This window comes from Lampetra planeri, chromosome 21, assembly GCF_965212315.1.
Source record: "Lampetra planeri chromosome 21, kcLamPlan1.2.h2, whole genome shotgun sequence".
Classification (NCBI taxonomy): domain Eukaryota; kingdom Metazoa; phylum Chordata; class Hyperoartia; order Petromyzontiformes; family Petromyzontidae; genus Lampetra; species Lampetra planeri.
Window position 1 is genome coordinate 12,430,279 of NC_136127.1, and position 24,180 is coordinate 12,454,458.

Here is a 24,180-nt window from a genome sequence, read left to right on the forward strand (position 1 = left end):
ACATCTCTTGTGGAGCAAACTGCTCTGTAAAGCGGCACTTGACCTGCAGTGTTCAGTGCTCGCGTTTATCCAGCAACCCTGTGCTGGACGATTCCACTTATCGGCTTTCTCCCACAAAATGTCTACAACTTGGGCGATACAGATCACATCTTGTGCAGCAGGACAAGGTGAGAAGCAATTCCCTTTGTGGCTGTGATCGGGGCAAGCTGTTGGCGGACGCTCAGGAGCGTGTTGAGAGGAAATGGCGAAGACTCGCGACGTTTTCATATCGGCCACCAGTACAGGAAGCGTTTGCAGCTCAGCGAGTTTTTTTTGGTAAGTTTAGTTCCTCCCACGAATATTGTTTGTATTGTTGAGTTAACAAACTATCACCATGCATGCACCACATCTAATTCCCAATCACTGGAGGGATAATGGTGTAATTTTTCTGTGTCATAAACCATGCTCTCCCACCTGTATGCCAGTCCCACCATGTAGTTTTTTAACTGCATTAGTGGGGGGAGGGTCACATCATTCTCACAAGAATTCGAAGAGAAATACAAACCAATTTCCATTCGATAAGCTAGCTCATTCGATCTTTCAAAAAATATGTTTTCATGCAACCCTCCTAAAACAATCTCTAACACTTCTCCTTAACCATACATCATCGTGCTGCGGACCTCAGAATTGCTTTTGAGCAGCACTTGACGTGTCCGCGCCGGGGCATTTTCGCTCGATCGTAGCCGAACGTCCCCGTCGGTTTGCGCCCCTCCGACTTTGCGAGAGGCAAACAGCAGCCTGGAGAATCTCTCGGTGCACGGCCTCCGGAGCGGCCGTCGTGGGCCCCGTCCGCGTGCTGTCACGTCGGAGCATTGCCTCTCCGCCGATGTAGGGCAAGCCAGACTTTTGTTTTGGGGATAACGAGCCGTGCGTACGTTCTAAGTGCAGGGCAGCCGCTGTTGTCTGCGGCAGCGGCGGCAGAGGGCTAACGAGGGCTGTGGCCGGGTAGTCTCAAAACACGGCCGCTATTTATTTCCCCGTGGGTCGTGCCTCCGAATGTGTTTTTTTTTTGTTATTGAGCGGTGATGGCTGCCTGCTGGTGTGCTTTGATGCTGGTGGGTAATAATGAACCCTGGCATTTAGTCACGGGTACCGTTGCAAGGCGGACACTTGTTCTGTTTATCGTGCCCGTTGCACTTGCGTGTACCGCCTGTGAGCTGTTTTTTTTATTTTCCTCCTGGCCTGTCTGGCACGCATTTCTAAAGGTAATCGGTAGTGCTCTTGAGCAGCCGGCCACTCGAGTTTGCCAACGTTTTCCTTGGCAACATCGCCCCCTACCATGGAGCCACTGCAGACTATACTCACCTGTGAAACATAGCACCTTCGTGACATCCTTGCGCCGTAGGAACGGCGCCAACACCAAATGCACACGCATGCTTTTATTTGATTCCCATTATTCTGATTCACCCACAAAGCCACCTCACGGTTGCCCGGGAAATTACTTGTGCTCCTCGCTGACTGTTTTGTGTCTTGTGCTTTGTTGCCGGTGGCCGGGGATTTGCGCTGCCCGCGTACACCTTGCAAGCCTTAGCAAATAACATCCCGAGTTTTCAGAGACGCTCGTAAATGTAACAAAGAACACCGGCGAGCGGTCGTGTGGGGCCGAAAATGAATGTCACAGCTGTCGAAACGTCATTTTCCCCAACGACTCTTTTTGCTTGTCGTGCGTAAGTATGTCCGTCCACCCTCTGGATTCCGTTCGGGGTTCCAAGCTATAAAGCTACGCACTCTTTTTCACGAGGAAGTTGAGGAAGAGATCTGTACTCCCTGTAGAGCTTAACTTCCAAAAAACTTTCAAATGCAGCGATCGTTTCTGTATGTTGCTAAAACTCATGACTCGACAGCCCACGTGCAAGCGTTCTTTCCCCCCTCTTATTCCGGTATAGATTTATTTCAACACCTCGCGGTCACCTTTGCGCCCGAGGTGCCGTACAGCGTGCCCCACAAGCGCTGCACGCCAAGTCCGCTAACACGGGGGAGGCTCGTTAGATCCCGGGAGATTTTTTTCCTTCAAATTTTTTTGTTTCGAAGTATCGGCCGGCAAGGTTGTGTGTGCGGTAATTATAACACACTTGGGCGTTAGCACTCACAGTGCGTTTTCCCTCTCCGTGCGTAACCGCGCTGGGTTTGGCATAATTTCACAAGTGTTCGGCCTCCTGTGTTTGGTGGGTTTTTTTTGTTCCCCCACCCCGGACATCACAACCGATGGTTGAGACGGGGGGTGGGGGGGGGCGGTCTCGTTCGTCCACCGAATTGTGACATCCGTTCTGACTCGTGTTTAATCTGTTCTTTTTTTTCTGCGGGACGTTATGTATGCTTTCACTAATGAACGCCGAAGGCAGAGCGACCATTTTCGCTCAGCGGGTGAATGTAGAACTGACACGGCGAGGGAAGCAAGGGGGCGCGTGAGTGCCGTTACTTCACAAAGGTGCGTTTGGGCTTTTGCGCGCCGGTTCGCCGATGAAGCTAAACAAGAAAGCAATTGTCACGTCGGCACGTGCATCGTCGTAATACCACAGCAATAGCCCTCTTGTCTTTCTGCCTAGGTGCCCTTTTTCACTCCCGTATGTTCGTTTTGCAGAAAATACAAATGTGCGCATGGGTTTACTAAAAAAAAAGCCGAAAAGTGTGTGTTGTGGAATTTATCCCGCCTTCGTGATAAAGTGTTCCTCGAACATTGGGTCTGCAATAAAGAGTGGTGGAGAGAGGCTCCTAAATGCTCCCGCTTTGGATAGTGTGGGTCCCCACTGTTCACCTGCAGTCAACGTACACACTGAGGCTCCCTGTGGAAATAAAAGGCCCCTTTCCCACTTTAATTAATGGCTCAGTATCTGTGTGCTTTTTTTAACATTGGGTGGAAATATTCCGTTTGTCTTTATTTATTGTTCATTGCCCAACGCTCAGTGGAGTGATTTTAAAGTGTTACGTTTTTTACTTGCTTTGCTTTATTTTCAAATGGGATTTTTTTCATGTATTTCTCCAAAAACGTTCTTTCGGTAAAAAAAATCTTACACTCATCATCTCCACCATTATTAATTGACACAGGCAGCACTTGAAGCCAACGTAGCTATTGGTAATTTTCCACCTTGCTGGAGCCCGAGGAGGTGGTGAGAAACCTTTGGCCCTTCTTTCTCTGTCACAGCAGATTTAATGGGGATCAACCACAATTACCTTTTTTTGGAGGGTTGAGTTGTTATTGTGACAGACATTACTTGCCTCTCACCCAAAACCTCAAACCGTTATAGGCGGTTCTTTATTAAACATGATAGCTGATCCATTAAAACAATTTCCCAGCGACGTTTTTTCCCGCGGAATGCCCATTAAAGCCCTATTATGTTTAGACCGACTTGACTTTCCCAAATTACCTGGGGCAGCCACATAGATTTCGAACCTCGTCTGTACCACTCAATATCCAAATACGGTAATTTTATTTAATCATCGTCATCACTGGCTCCGTTTAGTAGTGTCATCTCGTTTCATTGACTCGAGGCTGAAATAGCAATAATCCTCGCTCCCCCCCCCCGTGCGTAACTGGCACGCAATCGTCGGCGTTCATTTGTAATCCCGCACCGAGAGAAATCGGCCACTCAAGGATGCGAAGATAACGCAGCCATTAGTGGAGTTCATCATATTTACCCCATTATCCGCATTTTTCTTTTGGAGGGAAATTGACACGCCCTTCCCATCCCGCCGGTCGCCCCTGTATCCCCGTTCACGCTGTGGCCGCGATAGAAAATGTCAACGTAGCAAACTTTGTTGAATTTGCATTTGGAAAAAGCCCCTGTGCCCATGCTCCACGATAGACATAATGGTACATCACCCGAATGAAAATGCTTGTCACAAACAATTAATCACCTGCACATGATTGATTCGGAGCCAGAAAAGAGCGTTTGTTAGCCGATGTTGCTTGCAGTTGTTGCTTATTGTAAGTCCAGCACAGGCACCGTCATTCATGCCTGTGTCATGGCCACGCACAGGCTCTTTATACGCTTTCGTAACACTCTGCAGGATCCTGTTAAACAGATATCCTTAACTTGTAAAATCTTCACAATGCCTGGATTTACATCGGCACTGGCTGCGGTTTTGATGCTCTGCGTTAGCTCTGTCAGCCACGAGTGGCCCATTTTTGACCAGGTCTCTATTTGTTTGGGCATACGAGCAGAATATTTCATGCACTTCTACCAATGCCGGTGTAGACGCATGTAATGTTAAGCTCTTATCACCTCTCCCAGGTGTCTTTGCGGGCAACCTCTGGAGCCTGCTCCTCTAATCAAGCATAATTCCTGAGCAGATGGAATGTCTTGTGTTCGTATTACATCTGACAGGTCAAGTTTCATCGTGGGCATTGATTTTTCTTTTCACGTGGCTTCAGTTTGGGAGGAAGGCATCTTGGCATTACCTTGAATGGGATTTTGTTTTGTCTTTTACCAATTATTGAATGGAATATCTGTGGGTTAAGCCTCTCATATCTGGCGTTCTTGAACTCTTAGAGTGCATTGAGTGTGGCCAAAACATACGGCGATTATTAAATGCGCAGTAAAATAAATCCACAGTAGAAAGTACAATACAATGGCTCGGTGAAATGGTGCCAAGCCATCCCCTCCCAGTGCTGATTGCAAAATAAAATACCAGCAGAGGACGGTGTGATGGACGTTGATGTGGTGAGTTGGCCATCAGCCCAAGTGCTTATTAATCCACTTTATAGATCCATGAATAGATACAGTAGCCCATCAAATATCCCATCATTGATGCATCGTCTCTCTGATTTCTTACGTAACCAGGGACTCACTTCATCACTTGTAATCTTCTGCAGGCCACAGTAGTTGAATTACCGCAGGCCAGTGAGACTCCTGTGCCAACTGCACTGCGAGCTCGCCGAGGAGAAGTCTGTGTACAGCAAGTGGGTTCACACTACTGAGTGTTATCCCCTCGTACTCATGAGATTTCTCTGGGTACTCCACTTTCATAAAATTTGTCCGTGTACCATATTTTCTCCTCCTTTAAAGACATTTGTCCAGCATGGAAGAGTAGGCCAAATACCCTCTATACGGGCTCTTTAAAGCTGCTTGTAGTTGAAGCACCTTTCCACAAGCAGTGGCAGTGGGCAAGTAATTGCAGGCCTGCGCCTTTAGCTCCCCCCTGCCCATAGTTTCTCTTGCAGGATATAATTTTTCATTTAAATGTTTCGTGAAAATAATGTAATTCCTGCTTAACATTATTCCTTAAAAAATATATATATTATTTATAAGCAATGCGGGGTTTTTTTCTAATTACCAAATTCAATTACAAAATGCGTCAACAACAAATCCGGGAAATCCATGTCAGAAGCAGCGCTCACTCATCCTTGAGCAACCCTTTGTGCGTGCAAGTCGAGCAGTGCTCCAGCATAATTGAAGCAGGCCTCGGTTGGAGTGACTCACAAGCCTAACCGCTTTCGTTCAGAAATGTATGAGAATTATTCTGGTCTTAAAGAGCCTTGGCAACCAAGCGAGCCTTGGCAACCTCGCGACACTTGCGTGAAATGTCCCATTAGCAATCAAGCCATCAATTAGCAATCCCAATGCAATGGCCCTCCATCTCCAGGGGAATTAGTCCGTGGACATATTTGTTGTCGTGAGTGTCGCTGGGCGTCGGTGGATCAAGCAAATTTGTTCGATCCTCAAACCCACGGGGGCTGCATGGTGGCCACGAGACGGTAGTGCAGCAAGTAGGTTTGTGGAACCTGTCTTTGCTGGAGCATTGAGCGCTATCCTTCTCGAAGGCACAGATTATTTTCAAATGCACGCCCCCTCCTGCAGCAAAATGTTGACTTCGCAAAGCCTTCCGGGACAAATAAAGGGCCTTACGTTTGGTTTACTCCTCCGCATCCGTGCTTTGGAATTTCAATATTGAATTACACAATTAAAAGTAATTTGCCAATGTGGCTGAAGAGGAAATAAAAGTCGGTGCATTATTCGTGGATGAGAAACGTGGACACAGACATGGAAAGGTCCATGCCGTGAAATATACCGGGGGACAGAAAGTGGAGCAGACGTATTAGAGAACATTGCACAAATGAGATGCATGTTTGTCGGTTAAGGAAAGTAAGTGTGCTCGGGAAAGACACATTTCGAGGAGGGACAATAGCCAATAGAAGAGACTGGTAACGGAAGAATAGCCTAAGAAGAGAATGCGCTTGAAAGCAGGACCACCACGGAAATATCATCTCGTGCAAAAGATGGACCGTGACATCACAGATGCGTTGCTGAAATGTGCCACCTTAAGCGAAAAAAATAACTGGCGGTACGCTGCCACGTTACTGTATCATTCCGCGTACTGTATAACTCCGCTCGACCGCACAGCTCAACGCGACGCGTGACGCGTCGTAACGGGACGCGTGGCGCGTCGTAACGGGCGCTTATGCGAACAGTGTTCCAAAATGGTAGAACCACGTCATAGCGAAAACGCGTTAAGTGAGGACTTACCCGACCTGCTTGCTGTACTGCCATTTCGGCTTGGGGTTTAACACGTATATGTTATACACCAACCCTTTGCCTTGAAAGCACTGGAGTAGAGGCATATGTCCCCTTCCTTGGCGTAGTTATGAAGTGTATTAATGTTGTTTTCATTTGCCTACGAATGCACAGATTGCCCCCCACCACTCTGCCAACCACTGGGGCTCTCTGACCACGAGGCTGGTCCATATATGTCTGGATTACCCTGTTGTGCAAAGTTGAGCGCAGTGTCATGCGTAGATTTTGTCCGTTCTTCTACAATACCACGTTATCATTATTATTCCCTGCCCAAGCACAGTAGTGAGTCGAGAGTAAATAGTTTTAAGTACTTTAATTCCAATGAGACTCGTTAAAAAAGGATTCTAAATTAACACAATTTAAAGTTCACAGTTAAAGTTCATGTTTATTTTTACGTCCTTATGTAAACCAGGGTCTAATGAATGCGCCAACCTGAGAGCATGTCTAGAATTAAATTCGATTTCACTCCGTGTTTATCACAAATGTATATTTCACACAAAGGCACTCACGAAGCACTGAACAACACGATTAGATTTTATGTAAGTCGCCTCCAACGAGATGTTGTCATATTCAGCAATGATTTGCTTTCTGATGTGCCTTCAAAGTGTTGGCTTGTGAAATGCAGCAGATCAAATGCTAAGCATTCCACGACCAGTTTGTAAAATATATATTATTTAATTTTCGGCATGTACACAGACACTGAAAAATGCTCTCGCGGGTAAAGATTCTGATCATGATTGCAGGCTAAAGATGTATTGTAAATTGCAAACGTAGTGCCAAACCTGGCATCCTAGAGTGTTTTTGGCAATGTGAAGCAAGCCGTCTGAGAAAGGCCAGCTTCGCTGCTCATTTGCATGGCTTTACAAGTGCTGTTCATCTGCTCCAATATCACAATATCACTTTTGTAGATGGTGCTTCCCTATTTGTGTGTCTGTGTTGTGTGTTTTTTTATTCCCCTTTCCGGACGTCATGAAGCTATTGACGCCTTTTACCAAAGCGTTGCTGCACGGGTTCCTGGCAACGTTGACAGGAGTAATGCGCGCAGAGTTATTTGTCACGGCGGAGGCTGACATTCTGTAGGTGTTTTCTGCCCGCAAGTGGATCTGATTGCACACACCCACCCCCCCACCCCGTCTGCTGTGCTTAGTGCGCCTCGATCGATTGCAACGCTCCTGCACATGGAGCTCAATTGATCTTCCGTTGCGCGCTCTTCTCGTCAGGAATCCGTTCCGCAGAAATTGGAAGGTGTGCTTCCTCGCCTTCGCCGAGCCTGCAAACTTTGTCGCGGCTACAATAGCTGGCAGTCGCCTTCCGGGTGGCGACGCGCGAGGGCGTCGCGACAGCCTCACGCAGCACGTCGCGCGATCTGAAAGACGGGATGCCGATTCCCCCTCTGCGACGATCGCGCTGCCGATTGGGCTAATGGGGCGGTCGATGATTTCCAACTTTTAATATGTGCGGGCGGACATGTCATTTGCGTAACTTTTAAGCCAGTGAAATTGAGTGTCCCACGGAGGTAAACGATAGGTTCGATATGACTGGAACGATTTTTTGTACCGAAGCAGTAGGACTTGTTTGAATGTATGCCGATATCTCATCGGAGGCAAAGCGGGGAGGGGGTGGGGGGGATGGGTTGATATTGAAAAAGGATTCAAGTGCATAATTTATTAGCCCTCCTTTGTGGTGCATCTTTCCTCCGCTCCTCTGCTTTCGCCATCAAGAGTTTGGTATCTTTCTGTGACGGTGCATCTCCTGTCGACGCCGTGTCCTTTTTCTGGGTGCCTTTTTTGTTGTTGTTGCCACACAGAATATTGCATTTGTAGTTCACTTTGTACAGTTTGTGATCATTTAAAGCACGAATCTCTGCCCCCCCCCCCAGTGTGATTAATGGATTTGTGCCAACATTAAACAAACGTTGCAACCCTTTGCCTTGCACAAACATTCGTGGTCGATTGATGGCCATTGTGAAAAGTTCAAAGATTTTTATTTTATGTGGGTAGCTATGTAATTGGCATTCCTTCCACTAGGATTTGTTTTATGTGTGCCTTGAAAAGTTGGCTGTCATGTGGAACTCTGTCGATAATTGTGAGGACTCGGAGAGATTTGAAATGAGTCCAACGAGGCGTGCGGTTGTCACTAACGAGTGAATGCATTGTGCTGCGGGGACTGCTGAACATTTGTAAAAGTCTGGTCTGCATACTTTACAACAATGAGCCAAGTGCCACACGGCTGATGGATATATTTGAAGAATAGAATTGCTTCCGCGTCAGTGTTTTCTTTGTTTAAATTGAATAAATAATGGAAATTTTACATGAAAAATATCGTGTTGACCAATTGCGATTTGAAACCAGACGCGTGGCCCAAGAAAACAATGCAATCAAATTCAATTGTAATTTATGTAATCCTCATGACCTGAGGTAAATAATGCATTACATCGATTGTAGACTTAAACCAAGCGGCTTTCAACATTATTGCTAAATGAATTGTTTATACGTGTGCTATATGTGCCTATGAATAAAGCGCTCGGAATGCGCCCAATCTCATCAGACCTTGGAAGCTAAACACAATTGATCCTGCAGAGTGCTTGGATGGATGACCATCCTGCACAACAGGCTGGCTGGTTTCGGCTGCAGGGCTATGCTTTGGGCAGCAATGGGCAGTGCAGGAAATCCCTTTGATGTCTTCTTACACACCCACCGTTACTCTCTCCTCGAATGGTGAAGTATGGCCAAATAAACCTCCACGATCCGCACGGCACGGGGAGGCCCTCAGCCGGCGGTGGATTGACAAAGCAGCCGTACAGGTCGACGGTGGTGCCAGCACCGAACGTGTAGCATCCTCCCCTTGCAATCTCGGTCTTCGTCAGGACCGTACGGCTATGTAGCAGCGGCGCCGCCTTGGGCCTGTATCCTCTTTACCCACCCCCCCCCCCTCGTTATTGCGCTGCTTTATGCAGCTTGACAGGAGGTGAAAGGGAAAGGTGGCTGTGGCTTTATGAAAGGGGGATGTATTATTTATTGCCGTATGATGAAGAACAAAAGAAGGGCTGGCATCGGCTGACCTCTACAGTCCCGGTGCGGTGAACGGCGCGCGCAAGGCAGGAGCCTCTGTGCACGGAGAAGTTGGGCTTAACGCAAACTCTGGCAGACGCTACAAAGCGGACACTCGCACTGAGCATCCTTTGAAGCCGTCGCTCAGCAAAAGGTTGCAGCTTTGTGCTACGTTATTGCATTGTAAGGCAGGCGCGTAGTGCTCCTGCATGTTTCACATTCGCTGACCGTTTGTTCGATTCGGCAGGGCGTCAGATGGGCTGATTGCGATTTCATAATTAAAGAAATTATTTGGCAATGCCGCTGCTACTGCTCGGTTAGCGGTGGTGCAAAAGCACAAAGGACAGAAATGTCTCAAGCACGTCTGTCAACAATACCGCCTGGTAAATGCCCTTCTGCACAGCACATCAATGTGCTATGTGTGCTATGAAGTAGCAAGTGCTATGAAAGGGGTCCATTGCCCCAAATGTCACCGATTATATAATTTTACTTTTTTAAGGCCACAGTGTTATTGATGAACGTGTTGAGTTTTTTGTTGATTGTGATTTGTATGTACAGCCCGGGCGCTTTGGGTATCGAGCGCATCGCAGTCTGCCGTCTGGCATTGGCTGCACGGAATAGGCCTTGGACATCATACGCTGAATGATGTATTGAAGCTGACGATGAAGCCAGATACTTTAACACACCGCCAGGCTCGTTCTCGGCTCGATACCCACATTCGGCAATATCTGCCAATGCCAATGTGAGTTGTTCACAACACTGCAGTCAATAGTGTCACCTTGGTCTTATCGCTTTGACTGGGACCGCTTGCAGGACATCACACTGCAGGAAATCTGTGGCCCTGCCTTCGCAGTTTTGGATGTACCTCCGGTTGGCACGGTTGGCTACATACGGTGTGAAAGAAGTTCAACATACATAGTTGTGTTTTTCACCTTACGGGTATTTCAAGAGGTTTTTTTTGTTCACTCATTTACATTGGACACCGAGAACTAAAGCCGTGTAGTTAACCAGATGGTATGAACGCACTGGCCTCACGTAGAACGGTGACCACTTTCATCTGCTGTCTTCAAAATACCGAAATAGCAACCCTGCAAAAACAGCACAAATGCCACACTACCAAAAGAGAGCGGAGCTGCAACGCAGCACAGACGTCCTGCTTGTGATGATCCAACCGGGTGGCTCAGCGGTAGAGAGGGCAGCTCGAAGTCATCCTATTGCAAATTCACATCCTGGTTGCAGGGGTTGACTCAGCCCATCATTCCTTTATGGTGGATATAATAAGTATCACTGTGGGAAAGTCAGCCGTGGTTATCTTGTGGTTAGACTCACCACCACTGGCTCAGGGCTGTAAACGGGGAATGAGTACTGAATCGATGCTCATTTGAGCAGGAAATCTCAGTTCTGTTTGTAATTAACTTTCTTGTTCATTTTTAGTTCAAGTGACCCCCTCGGGATTGACAAATGCGCAGTGTGATTGGGTACTTTCTGTTTAGCACCTGCGTCCTCTCATGCCGTGAACATCGCTGCCACGTTCTCACAGCGGCCGCCCGGCTCTTAAGATGCACACGGGTTGTATGATGTGCACATATGGCTCCCTGCATGCGTGGTTCAATACAGCTATCCAACAGACTTTGGCAGAGCTTTTTAAGTCATAGGTGGGTTAAAATTGGCACCACTAACATCATGGTAATTTCAGCCTTTGTTGACAGCAGATTTCCGTGGAATCGGGACGATAGCTATGACCATGTTGTTTGGTCAAGTCTAATAGCCCAACGCATTTAACTCTTCACATCACAATCACCACCAGCACCATCATCAGCCATGAGCAATCCACTGCTGGATGAAGGACTCCCCAAGCTTTCGCCATCTTTCACATGAATCGACGATAAAATGATCCGCGTAGCACCCACGCACGAGCTGTTTCAATTGCTCCATCTCCACGGTAAACGTCCTATCGGGGCGCCGTTCCTGCCAGGTACTTAGTCTTAAATGTGTTAATAATATCGGTACAAATGGTTTGAGGGTCACTGATCATTTTTGCGGCATGCTTGTGTGCTGTCATTAAGTACATTGACAGCGCTGGTTAAAAGCTATATGGGAAGACAATTGGTTAGAAATAAGATACAGTACATTGTACATTACTTCCAATTTCTGTAGGAAATAAAATGCACGAGGGTAATTCATTCGGACAATAACCTTGTTCATGCCAAGTGCTGCTGTTTTATCTAGCCCCTTACTATAACATTTAAACGTGGTGTGAATTTGATACAATCTGTGTCTTGGCAATATTTGTGCATACTTTGCACTACGGGAGCTTCAATGTGACATTTGCAAAACGTGGCATTAAACCTGCATTCATATAACTTATTATTTTACATCCAGTACATTAATTTACTAACGTTTTTAAGGTATAAGGTCTCTCAGTAGCCTCTGCTGCTGCTCATAAAGCGCCGTCTTGTGCAAAAATACCAGGGGCAGGAACAAATAAGAGTATATCCACACATTTATGCAGCTCTGGTCCTTATCTAAACCGCAAAATGGATTGGGCTGAATATTTTTACACGTTTAGTGAGCGTGCCCAGTTGGCAAATTGTGTAAAATTTAGTGTTTTTATCTCCAGTCACTTTTGATTCATTGGCTGTCGGGGGTCCCTTGACTGTTTCTGGAGCTGCTTATCCCAAACATTCACTAAGCCCCCGCTGCTGGCAATAAATATTATATTACGGGTAAGTAAATTTTCTGCCAATAGTGGATATATTTTAATATGAAAGCAAAAATGTATTTTATTTAAACGCTCGGCAATCACATTTCTGACAGATTTGTGAAAAAACATATCGCTGTGCAGACAATTGTTAACTTGCCTTATAATTACAACCCATTCATGGGATAAATTATTTCAATTTGGTAGGTCACCGCTGCGCCGACGAAGAACTTGACGTGATTTATGGTGAAAAAATAATAAAATACAAATTTTATTTTTTTTAAAAATTCACCGACGTGACTTTACCGAAAGAACCAAAGAGTATGGATCCTTGCAGTCACGAAAACTTCAAATCGAGAGTGATTTATGGTGTCGCGTTCGAGTTGTTGTCCGTCCTCGCGACGATTGCCAGCCAGGCGGCTTGGCCCGGAGCTGCCTACGCATCATGACGGCCATCTTGTTGGCGGCCTCAGCGCGACGACGCGACCCGAGAAAATGCGCCTCGTCGCTCGGCGATTTTTATTTTACATATATACTTTTTTTGCCCGGCGCTTCCACAAAATAAACCTCTCGGGCAATTTGCTCGCCGTTGGGGGGGGGGGTGGGTGACGCTCGCCGCGAGCGCGATCCCTCACGGCGCACGGCGGCGCTGCCCGCGGCCATCGGGGCCACGATCCCGGGCCGGCCCCCCCCTCCCGGCCCGTAATTGAATTCCCATTTGTCGGACCCTTTGGAGTTGTAGGTAAATGGGTTAATAGCTCCTCGGCGCGCGACCTGAACCCATCCGTCCGTTAAAAGCTGACATCGAAGTTTAATTCCCAAATGGACCGTTTAATGCTATTCAAGACTGTCTATCTCCCGAGTAATTTTTCTCTGTCACTCTCCCCCAGCGGTACCGCCTGAGTGATTAGACAGGTCCTTGAGGAAAACGATCTGATCCCGCTGTGACAATGCTGTTGTGTTACGTATATGAGGTGTACCTGCCGGTTTGCATGTGTCGCGCGACATGTAAACTCTGTGTCACAGCCCGCTGTGTTTACTCGCCGTTGCCTCCTCGGCAGCGCTGCCTCGCAGACGACAGGGGCGGCAGGGCTGGCTGCAGAGTGCCGTGATTGCCGACTAATAACAGTTATTAAGAATGCGTGAATGGCGGCTGGGCCACCGCTGTGTGTTTCTCGCCGCTGCGCTGTTTTGCATGCAGCGCGCGCGCGCGTTCCCCATGCCGGGTGGGAAGGCGCTGACGGACTGCCGGCTGCTATCGCTTCGGCAAAGATATCCATTTATAAAAGCGATCTGCCCATTAATCTATGCGCGCGTGTTGGAGTAGCTCGTCGCGTGGATGCATTTTTGACGGCTCACCTGTGGGTAAGCCACGCAACGCGAAAGATTCGCCGGCCCTGCGTGTTAGTCGACACGGACTCGCGTGATGAGAGCCTGCCCTGTTTCATTAAGGTGGCCGTACGCACACGTTTGCGCGCAGCCCACTCGTTATAAAGTGAGCGTAGGCGGGGTTTTCCGCTTTCAGTGTTTGTGTGCTGTGGGGAGATGGACTGAAAGCTAAGCGTGTATTGACTTCCGCTCAAGCAGTTTTTGTGTTCTTGTGTAACCAAGCTTGAGGATTGTAGAATATGAAAGTGTGATATGTCACACGTCTGCAGTAACAATCGGGCAGGGCAACAGGTTCACCCGCCAGTTGTACGTTAATGGAACCTCCGTTATTGATGGCAAATCATTGCAAGCGAAGACTCCATTAGATTTAATAACACGCCAAAGGTTTGCTGTTGGCAAACAGCAGGACGGCACAGGTCCTATCATGCCTTGCTTGCATGTCACGTGACCACCGCATTGCATGTACAACGCTCTGTCGGCGCGACTCAGTCTTCCAGCTGCAGAGCGCTGACTGTGTGGCCGTATTTTAGGCTTTCTGATTTTCACCATTCAGGTCACAGGATGCACTTTCTGCTGCAGCTCATTGGAATGTAGACAGTGGCAGTGTACACAGCTAATGGAAAGTGAATCAACAAAGCCAATGCATGATGCAATTTTCTTTGAAGATTTGGAGTGGGGGGGGGTTGCTCGTTTTTTATCTAATTTCTTGTTCTCTATTTAATCCTAACAGCCGCGCTCGCCAAGGCAAAACTGTTATTGATCTGAATCAGTGATTCTTTTTTTTTGGTACGTTTTAAGTTTCGGTAGCAGTACTTGCGGATGGTGCCCGTTTTTTCGCAAATTGGCCCGTGGGCCCTGTGGCAATGGCGCAGCCTGAACCGCGTAGCTGCTCCCACGGAACGGATTATTCTCTTCGGCATTTGTTGCCTTTTTCTTCACCGCCTTGTAATGGTCAGTGCCCACTGCGCTTGCTGGTTCGACCCCACCTGCCACTCCGACAGTGGAAACATTTTGCAGGTTTCCTAAATTCTCCAAAACCTCTGTCCACCTGACAGTACAAATGGGTCCACCGCAGTTAGTCGATGGGCAGGGGTCACCTGTGGTGGGGGGGCGAGTGAGCCAATTGCTCTGTAGGGCACGCGCTCGAGCTCCTTCTAGCGGATTCCTGCACTCCGGCAGTAGCATGAGCAAGCCGTTGCAGGGCTGCACCTTTGCTTTTTCTTCACCACATAGACTGGTTATGCCATGACAGCACTGTTACTTATATATTTATACAGAGCACGGCGTATATATGTATTTTACACAATGGTTTTTTGATTGCCTTTTTTGAATATTTCATTCTGCTCGCCTCGCTAGGTTTGCTTTCCACTTATCGATTCCAGAGAGAAAATTCAGAAGTGTAATCTTTTAACATAGTTCTCGGAGTTATTTCTTCAAGTAAAAAAAATGCTGTTGTTGCCATGTTGACTCATGCCTCTGAAGTTGCCCTTGCGGCATACGATGGGTCGATGATTTGTCTCGGGATGCAGAAAGGTTGTATTACAAGAGCTGCTACACAATGCAACTGATGCGACAGCCACTCATGGCTCTGCAAGATTTGTCAATACTATGTGCATGTGTTTCTTTTGGGAAGAAAAAATCCATAGTGAAGTAGTGGGTCTTACAAGACAAAGTGTTTGTTTCGGGGGGAAAAAATCGTACAGTACTTCGAGCTGATGAGCATTTGGCAAAGCCTATTAAGTTCGTTGGACGCATGCAGGATGGACGACAACAGGAACATTAAAAGTGTGTTGTTTAAAAAAAAATTAAAGAAAGCGGAAAGGGAGAGAATGGCTTGACAGCGACATAAGAGTTTGGTGCCAGAATTATGTCGCACTACTTGAGCATATTGGCACAAGACACAGGAAAGTGAAAACAAATGACGAAATCTGCAGTGGACACCTTCGGGCAGTCTGCCCGTGGACCGTGATGATTATGATAGTAATTATATTAGTAATTTGAACATCCTTTTTTTACACGTGAAAGCCCCACGTACATTTTTTCAGCAAGGTCCTGCTTTCAAACGTTTGGCAAACTCCATTAAAAAAGTGCTTATCTCGGTCTGGGAGGAGACCAGAGTACCTTGAGAAAATCAACCCACTTGAGTGGATAACACTCAACTCCACACAGATGGATTAATTAAACGTGGGTACACAATTTAGCAGATCAACAGGCCACGTGAGGTGGGGTAAAGTGTGGGTACTACCACCACCTCTTGCAAGATGTCTGGCCAGCTTGGAAGAAAATGCCAGATACTCTCCTAGTGGAGGCTCTTCCTCCAGCAGTGGCTTAAGCAAAGCCATTGCAGGGCCTTCACCATTACCACCCCACTCCAGTGATGCAATTCAGCGGTGTATTTCATGTTTAATAAGCAGGGTATTTAATTTCTGCTTATTGTTTTGCAGTCTTGGGGGGGGGGGGGGGGGCGTGTGAATGGGCTCTAAAAAAAACACAGCGTCGGTGAATAATTAAATTTCTGGAAAAGGTGCAACAGAAAAGAAAAGCGCAGCTTTATTACTTCCTGGATCAGCGAGCAGAATTGAGGGGAGAGTCTTTGCGAGTGGCAGACGAGTCAATTTGCAGAGACACTGAGGCATAGCGCGTACAACAGCACTCCGTACAGCACCCCATTTATTTGCCATATGGCTTTGTGTTACGAAAACTCATTTAGGGGTATTCAGGACAAAACGCGTGGAGCGTATCATGTTGGGAGTGTTCGTGAGAGTAAAGAGTGATGAAAGGAACAGAAGTTGTTGGCTTGCAGATAATAAGCAAACTGCGCAAAGATATAATATTTTTTCTAGAGTGTTCGCAGAAACCACCCGGAATAATCTCAGAAGGTAATCATTGTTGGGAAAATGCGCAATACTGCAGAGGCATTTCATCAGAGCGAAAATGTAAAGTAGATTCATCCTTGAGCTTCACGCAGAGATGCGATGATGAACACATGAAAACTATGTCTTGGGATATGACGTTATCATTTTTGCGCAATGGAATTACTTCACTTGGGCGGAAGTCACTGGCGATTGATCGTGGCAGCAGCTTCCCAAATGAAACTGTGTTCTCCTCTCGGAGTAATTGTGCAAAATGAATCCATTAAAATGAAAACGCACAACATACTTTTCCCAGGAACCAAATGTTAGTTAATGCACTTTAATCTTTGAGCAATTGCAACACTTGTGGCCCCATTTTTTGCAGTTGGGATGATGCATCGATATACTCGCCCTCCCACTGTGGGCGTTGAATGTGAATATACATATTTATCATAACACAACCCACCATCCAGTGACACGCAACGCATCAATTCATTCGCACCGAGTCAAAGAATTTTTTTTTTACGATCTGCGGAGGCTGCACATATTCCAGACCTCATCCTTACTCTTAGGGAAAGTAAGTGGGGTGGGACGGGTGAGGTCGCCCGAAGGATAGATGGCCATAGGGGTGAGACTCACGGCGGAGCGGCAGCGGGGAACATGTCCGAGAGAGAGGTCTTGCGTGGAGATGTGGCCAAGGGGAGATCGGCTTGTGTGCAGCAGCTGCGGGATGGATCGTCGCAATGCGAAGACCAGCAGTGGAAAGGTCATAGTTGATTAATGATGATATAAAGCACAGAAGAAAAGTGGAATACCGGGCGTGCACTTGTTTTGAACAGATGTTTAGAACGAGCGGGCTTCATTTCAGGTAAATGTTCCCGGGGCGTTTTTTTATTTTTATCGTTTTAAAATGCCTACGCGCGCACGCACGTTTATTTTATTATCATTAGCGCGGGAGAGGCAGAATGTAAGCGGAGAGAGCGAGCGCAGCGGCGGCCTCACACCGAGGGCTCCCCACTGTTTCTGGCAAACCGCATGGGGCATCTCTAATTGTCGTTATGGAGAAAGCTATAGAAGCGATTAACTCATATCGAAACTAAACAATCAAGACAAAGTGTTGTCATGGAACCACGTTTAACTTTGGAGAGGGAAAATGAGTTAAAATGACTCCCCTTTGTACTGGAAACATCGCACTTATGCATTTTCTCAAAATGCTTATTTTTCCAAAACTTTCATAATTATCACTTGAAGTATATCACGTTTGTGTGTCTTGTGCAATATAATGAATAATAAACAGGTTTAATTGCATCAGTGCCCAAGCGGAATTCGGGAGAACAGCCTGGTCTATGTTTTCCCCCACCCCCACTCCCCACACCAACCCTTTAAAAAATTACGAGGCCCAAACAACGCCGACTGCGGCCGTGTTTGTGGAAGCTGTCCGTTAATCACGCGGATTAATATCTCGCTGCTTGTGCTGGGTGGGGGTGGGTGGGGAGGAGTTGGGGGGGGGGGTGAAGCGGTGATGTCGTCTTGCTGGATATGTGGGGCTAGGAGGGATGGCTGCCGTGTGGCGGTGGCGAGGCCATATCTAGAGAGATGGATCTCGAGCCATTTGTAGCCGCCTTCGTGGCAGAATTGGGACAGGACTGATTTGGGGCCCTGCCACGTTATTAATGCTGGCGCCCAAACAGTCCGCTTTAATGACTTTCTGTGGGTGTTGCCGTGTAATTTGAAACCCGACAAGATAAACCCCTCTTTGGGCGCAAGCTGTCTTGTGCCGACTTGCGCGGTAATAAAGGAATGAGGAACCGCCTTGCCTGCGCTGAGTGAGATTTTGATTATTAAAGAATAATTTAAGAAAACGCTTAGTTTTTCTTGCTGAAATATTTCTCGCTATGCAAATCGCGCCCGTGATGTCGTTGTGCTGCAGCGTCAATTATAAAGTGGTGTCGTTTACACGGCCGATGGGTTGGGTTTTTGCACAGTCTCTTGTTATTTGCTGTCGCCTTTTACAAAGGGAGTAAGAGTCATGATTATTGTGTTTTTTTTTCCTACGTGACCTTTCTAATAAGGGCATGTGTTATTACATTGCAGTGCAAATAAATGCTGTCGGTGACTGCTCTCGTACTATTTTAAAGCAATTACAGAATGCCGTACATATTTAACATTCTTACGTTTCAAATCCTCTTCGCAGCCTCGTGTTGATTTTTTACGATTTCACTGCGCCGCATATCAAATTTTTCACGTTACCTTTTTTCACAGCTGAGGCAGTTGGCCTTGCCTACGATCAGTGACCTCATTCAACCAACACGGCTGAATCAAAAGCCTTGGAACGCCAGACCCGATCGCAGTTTTTCAGCGCTTCCTTACTTGGTGGATTAAACGCCAGTGTTACAGTTAATTTCACACCGCCCACAGTCATTTATTTAAAATAATCTCTTAGAGGTTATTTAAACGCGCGCATTGTGCGTGAGGAAAACGAAATAAATGAGCGTAGGCGCGCGAAAATTCACAGCAGCGGATGAAGTATAAATTGTATTTATTGCCGTCGCACTTGTAGTCGAAATAGTCGGATAATTTTAGTCATGCGATGCCTAATTAAATCGTGTCTCTGCAAATCCAATTAAGTAGCAGGAATGCAGCCCAAACTCTACCGCCATGCCTTCTTCGTCCGGTCCGGAGCCACTAGCACGAAGAGTTGTTGCTGCCTCCGTGTTTCATGGATCATTTATTGAGCGTTGAATTTTAATTGGGTCCCGTGTCTGCACGCTGCCGTCTGGGCAGTGTTGCGGTGCCACCCCCACCCCTCGTCCCCCGGCCCCCCTCCTCGTCCGCCCCCCCCCACCCCAGTCTCCCGAAAGGGAGAGGACCCTCGCATATGAGACATTAGCTGACCTTGTTAAGAGTCGAGAGGACGTACACATTAATTATTGAATTGCCTGTGATATTTTTCTTTCCCACAGCAGTTGGCAGAGTATCCTATATGAAGCAGTAACGGTCGGCAGACATGTGCACGCTGATGAGTATTAAAATGCAATACATCACTGTTGGTTCCATTCCACTGATTTACAGCGTGGTGGGGAGAAGCACACAGTGGGTTATTTATGACCAGGGGGTAGGGATGGACTCGGAGGCTGTGTGCACACTGCCATATTATATTCGCTAATCAATCTAACCAGCTCAAAGATAACCGCCGATTACTGACACTCCCTAACTTGGCTGGAACATCTCAACTCATTAAACTGGAATGTAATTTGTAATGTATGCATCTGTGATTACAAACTTTTTGGTCGTCGTATGTGAACCGGCTACGACACACACCGATCGGGTGCATGGATGTTCACGAAGAGCGTGAAGCGAAATCTGAAAGGTGCGCAGAGACGCGTTCTCTGAAGTTCACCGAAAGCCAGAAAGAGGATCGCATGGATTAGAGAAATGTACGTGGGGGGGATGGTTAATTTATGACTGTATTCCTATTTACTGAGATTTCACTACTTGATGCATCAGGCTTTTAAAGGAAAGCTCTGTATGCAAAACCCTGTCCATGCACCGTAGCCTCGAATACCAATTCCATCATTCTTCCAAATTTCACGCTTAAGCTGTGAGCTTTTCCTGAGAGATGTCTTAATATTTTATGGAATAAATAAATAAATGCAATGAAAAATGTAATAATTTCTTAATGGTTTTCTTCCCACTCAAGGGAGCGGGCTCTTAAAGCAAATACCGATTACCCAGATTACAGGAAGCATTTGTCTCCCTATATTTTAAAGGAAACGGTCGGGGGGGGGGGGGCGCGTCTTATAATCAGGATAATGCATTGTCCTCCAGAAGCCGTGTTGAGATCTAGTTGCTCAGAATCGTCCTTTGGAATAGGGTTGGAGCGAGGTGGGGGGGGTTGGAGCGAGGTGGGTGGGGGGGGCGGGCAACCCTCGCCGTACGACCTCAAGCAAGAAGACGGAGGCCGACATCCGCTGCTGGCGGCTTCTAGCGAGCCGGAGCAAGGCCGTCGTCCTCGGCCGTCCACCTCGACGGTGGTCTGGCGCACACGACACTGGGCGGGAATTTCTGCTCGTTCCAGCGGAGCACAGCCACAGCACAATCGTGCCACTCTCTCTCTCTCGGCCTCTCTGGCGCCGTCTCCTTCTCGACAACATCTGCAGGAGGGAGCACCTTGGCCGCAAGCTAAAAAGTCGTGCCGTCTGATTCGGTAACTCGCAGGGACATTCCGGGGCGGCCGACGCTCCGTGCCGCCGGTAGTTTGCTCCGCAGCCGGGGACCCGCTCTCCTACTTGGCTCTCCAGCTCACGGCACACAGGGAACCGTCGATGTCCAGTCTGAATGGAACGATGAGAATCGTAGCAGGCGCCGCCGCCGCCAAGCTAAAATCAATACCCCCCCACAGTCTGGCTTGCCCGTACGCTCCCATAACGCCCCAGCAAAACCTCCAGCACACTCCGAGAACGCACTCGGCTACCAAGACAAAGAAGAGCTGTGCCGTCCACACGGACTTCAAAGAACCTCCCTGGTAATGTACCCGAATTCTCGACTCAGCGGCACGCTTTGTAAACCGTGTCTACTGCGAGCGGTCTCTTAGGCCATGAGCAACATTCGCGTGTTGTGCCAGGAAAGCAGAATCTGGATTTACAACCTCGGCATCGATTTATAGATGCTACTCAATTCACACCCATATAAAAAGAAGAGGAATATCAATAAATTTCCACCCAGAAGACACCACCAGCTGTTCAGAACCATCTTCCAGAAGACATCTCTTCCCATTTCAAAGGAGTACAGTTAATCATCTTCCGGAAGACGGCTCTTTATAGCAATGCATAATGTTCGAAAGACGTGTTTTAATCTAATTTTTCTGAATTATCTTCTAGAAGAAAATCTCTCCCCATTTTAAATCGGCGCATTCATAATCATCTTGCTCAAGACGGCTCTCAATAGTACCAAATTCTCTCGATTGTAAGACACATTTCCATTCAAAATGATCCCAATGTTTGGGCTGTCTTAACTCTCCGGCTCGTCTTGTAATGTGGAGGGGACGGTTTATTAGAGCTCAATTTAGTTGGTGCCTATGTGTTTGATATGAAGTGTGTTCATCTGTCACTTGAGCTGTTTTTCCCGTGGAATTCCTCATCTCTGCTCAGTGACCTTTTGAAAGCAAATGACAAATGAAAAAAAAACAAGATGAAAAATAGCACTGACATTTACCTATTTATAACAAACCTTTTGGACATATTATTTTGTGCTTTGTGTGTTCCCGTCGTCAGTTTTATTGCTCTATTCTGATTTTTGACGCTGCCAGTGATTTGTCGGCGAGACCTCGTGTCAATATAATGATTACTCACTACATATTATTTTTTATATTTCTCCTGATTTATTTTCATATTGTAAGAGTCCACAGGTGCTGTTGCATTTCAATTCATTTCCCTCTCCTTCCCTTCCCCTCAGTACATATTTTCATCGGGTTGACCTGTTTGTCATACAGAAGCGATAGCCAGATCGGAAGTTGATAAATATACTTGGCTTGATCATGAATCTGGAATGCTGACAAATGACCTTTGCTACAATTTCAAACATAAATTGCTTCGAAGTTAGCTGCTGAACGTTAAATATCATGTCGGAGCCGCATCGCCGAAGGGAAGCACCGTACGCTCAGGCCGTTTGTCACTACGCTGCTCGATTGGCAAGAGTTGGCCAGCGTGGGTTTGTGAATCTGGAGCCGGGGAGTGGGGAGCAGGATCGATTCGGCTATCACTCGTCACTGAGGTTGGTCGTGGCTGGGAATCGAAACTCGAGCCCGCTGGTTTTATACCGCGGTGCACTAACCGCTGCACCACTGCTCCACCGCCCCTTACGGAAAGTAAATGCACTTAATTTGGGTCACGTGAAGAGACGTTGTGAAGGTCAAATTTATAAATACTACATTAAACCTCGGTGCGTTTTGATAACAGCCCTGCGATCTATGCCTCCAGGCAGTATGCACACAGCAGTGTACGGGAATGGTCTTGTACACTATAGGTCATCACCAGAATAAAAACAAGACATGGGAGTTAGTGTATTCGTGCTTTCCATATGTTCATTTCTAAAGCTTCTGATGCAGTCACCTGATATTTGATGGACAGCAGGGAGCAGTGCGGCGAACCCCATTGCTGTATTGCACTTCGGAGCTCCGATGCCTGTGATACCGTCGCCTTGACCAACCCGCAGTGACCAACGCGGTGACCTACGGTGACCTACGGTGAAATATAACCCCCACGACCGTCAGGGCGTGGCTGGGGTGCACCTCATCCAGCAGATGGATTGAAAAAAATGTCTAGACTTGTACATGCATCTTTAAAATATTAGCTTGCCGGAGAGAATTGTGTGTTGCGTGAAGCCTTATTTGAATACATCCGTGAACACGTACGTGAACTCGTACGTGAACTCTTGAGAAAAGATCTTGGGTTGAAAAGACTTTGCGACTTTGAAATTGGAGATGTGTTATGTTTGGTCATGTGATACACACAGACACGCACACTGATTTGACGAGACGACGGACGTTCAGCTGCACGTGTTGGCCGGGTACTGTTAGCTTGTTTGAAAGTACATTTTTATGCAATGGATGTCTAGGTGTTTTGGCAAAACATTTTTGGAAGCAGTGATCCAAATCAACTGTAAGTTCGCATCACTGGGCTCGTGTTTTTGCATTCAACTGTGAAACATTCTATGCATAAAATCGAGGCCTAGTTTTTTTTTTCCCCGATGCTGCAATTTTTGTTCGTCTGTGTGGTTATCCTTGTCGGGTGTCTCTGTCACAGCCATTGTCTCTCGCGTCTGAATTATGACAGGGAAAAGAAAGTATTTGCTTATTCGAGGCTTTTTTGTGCTCATCGTACATTTTTACGTAACGGCTCCCATATTCATTTTTTTATTTCTCGTCTACGTTCCAGAGCCCTTTATCAATCCACTGCAGGATGAAGGCCTCGCCCTATGCTGTTAACGGTCATGGGGTTTGTGTGACCATACTTGACCACGCTGGTCACTGCGGGTTGGTTAAGGAGGAGGAGGTGGGGGGGTTAGAAGTGAGGTCACCGGGTTCGTCGCTCACCACCGTGCCACTGCTCCACTTGGAGTGTGTATGCACACAACAGACACATATGCTCGAGATGAACACTCATGTTGCATGTTAATGTGCTACTTATATACGTAACCATAATATGTTTGACTATCACCAGTAGATTCCGCAAACACTGAAAAAAATTCAGTTTAATTTCTTTACTTTTTCCAGTCTAAATTGTATTAGCGTTAACAGCCGAATTTTTTTTTCACACTTTAATACCGCATTAACATTTTATATTCCACTTCACTGTTATTTATTTATTAAAGTAATTTAATCATTAAGGACCTGAAGTATAATGCATGTAGTTTTTAAGCATGCTGTTCAAGTCTGCCTGTTAATGGTTTCATACATTTAAAATAGCTTGGTAAATGATCTGCCAGAAGCACTATGCTGTATGCTTCCATTACGCCGTCTTAACGGTGTGGCATTGCACGGCCGCTTTCAACCCACAGTCCACAGGGACTCGGTTTGATTCCCTGCCGAGGACAGTTGGGAATATGTTTTCATCTGGCATTGCCTGTCTGAATGGGGT

At 46.9% G+C, this 24,180-nt stretch overlaps 1 protein-coding gene across 3 annotated transcripts in view; it reads left to right on the forward strand.

The window, feature by feature from the left end:
- GPATCH8 (G-patch domain containing 8) overlaps nt 1-24,180 on the forward strand; it is an 87,720-nt gene that overhangs the window by 42,241 nt on the left and 21,299 nt on the right. Inside the window, exon 1 of one of the 3 annotated variants that reach the window (XM_078604044.1) lies at nt 20,473-20,750. The exons of the other annotated variants lie outside the window; for them this stretch is intronic. The gene's annotated coding sequence lies outside the window, so the exon portion shown is untranslated. Of the gene's footprint in view, nt 1-20,472; nt 20,751-24,180 lie in introns of those variants that run through there. 3 annotated transcript variants of the gene reach the window in all.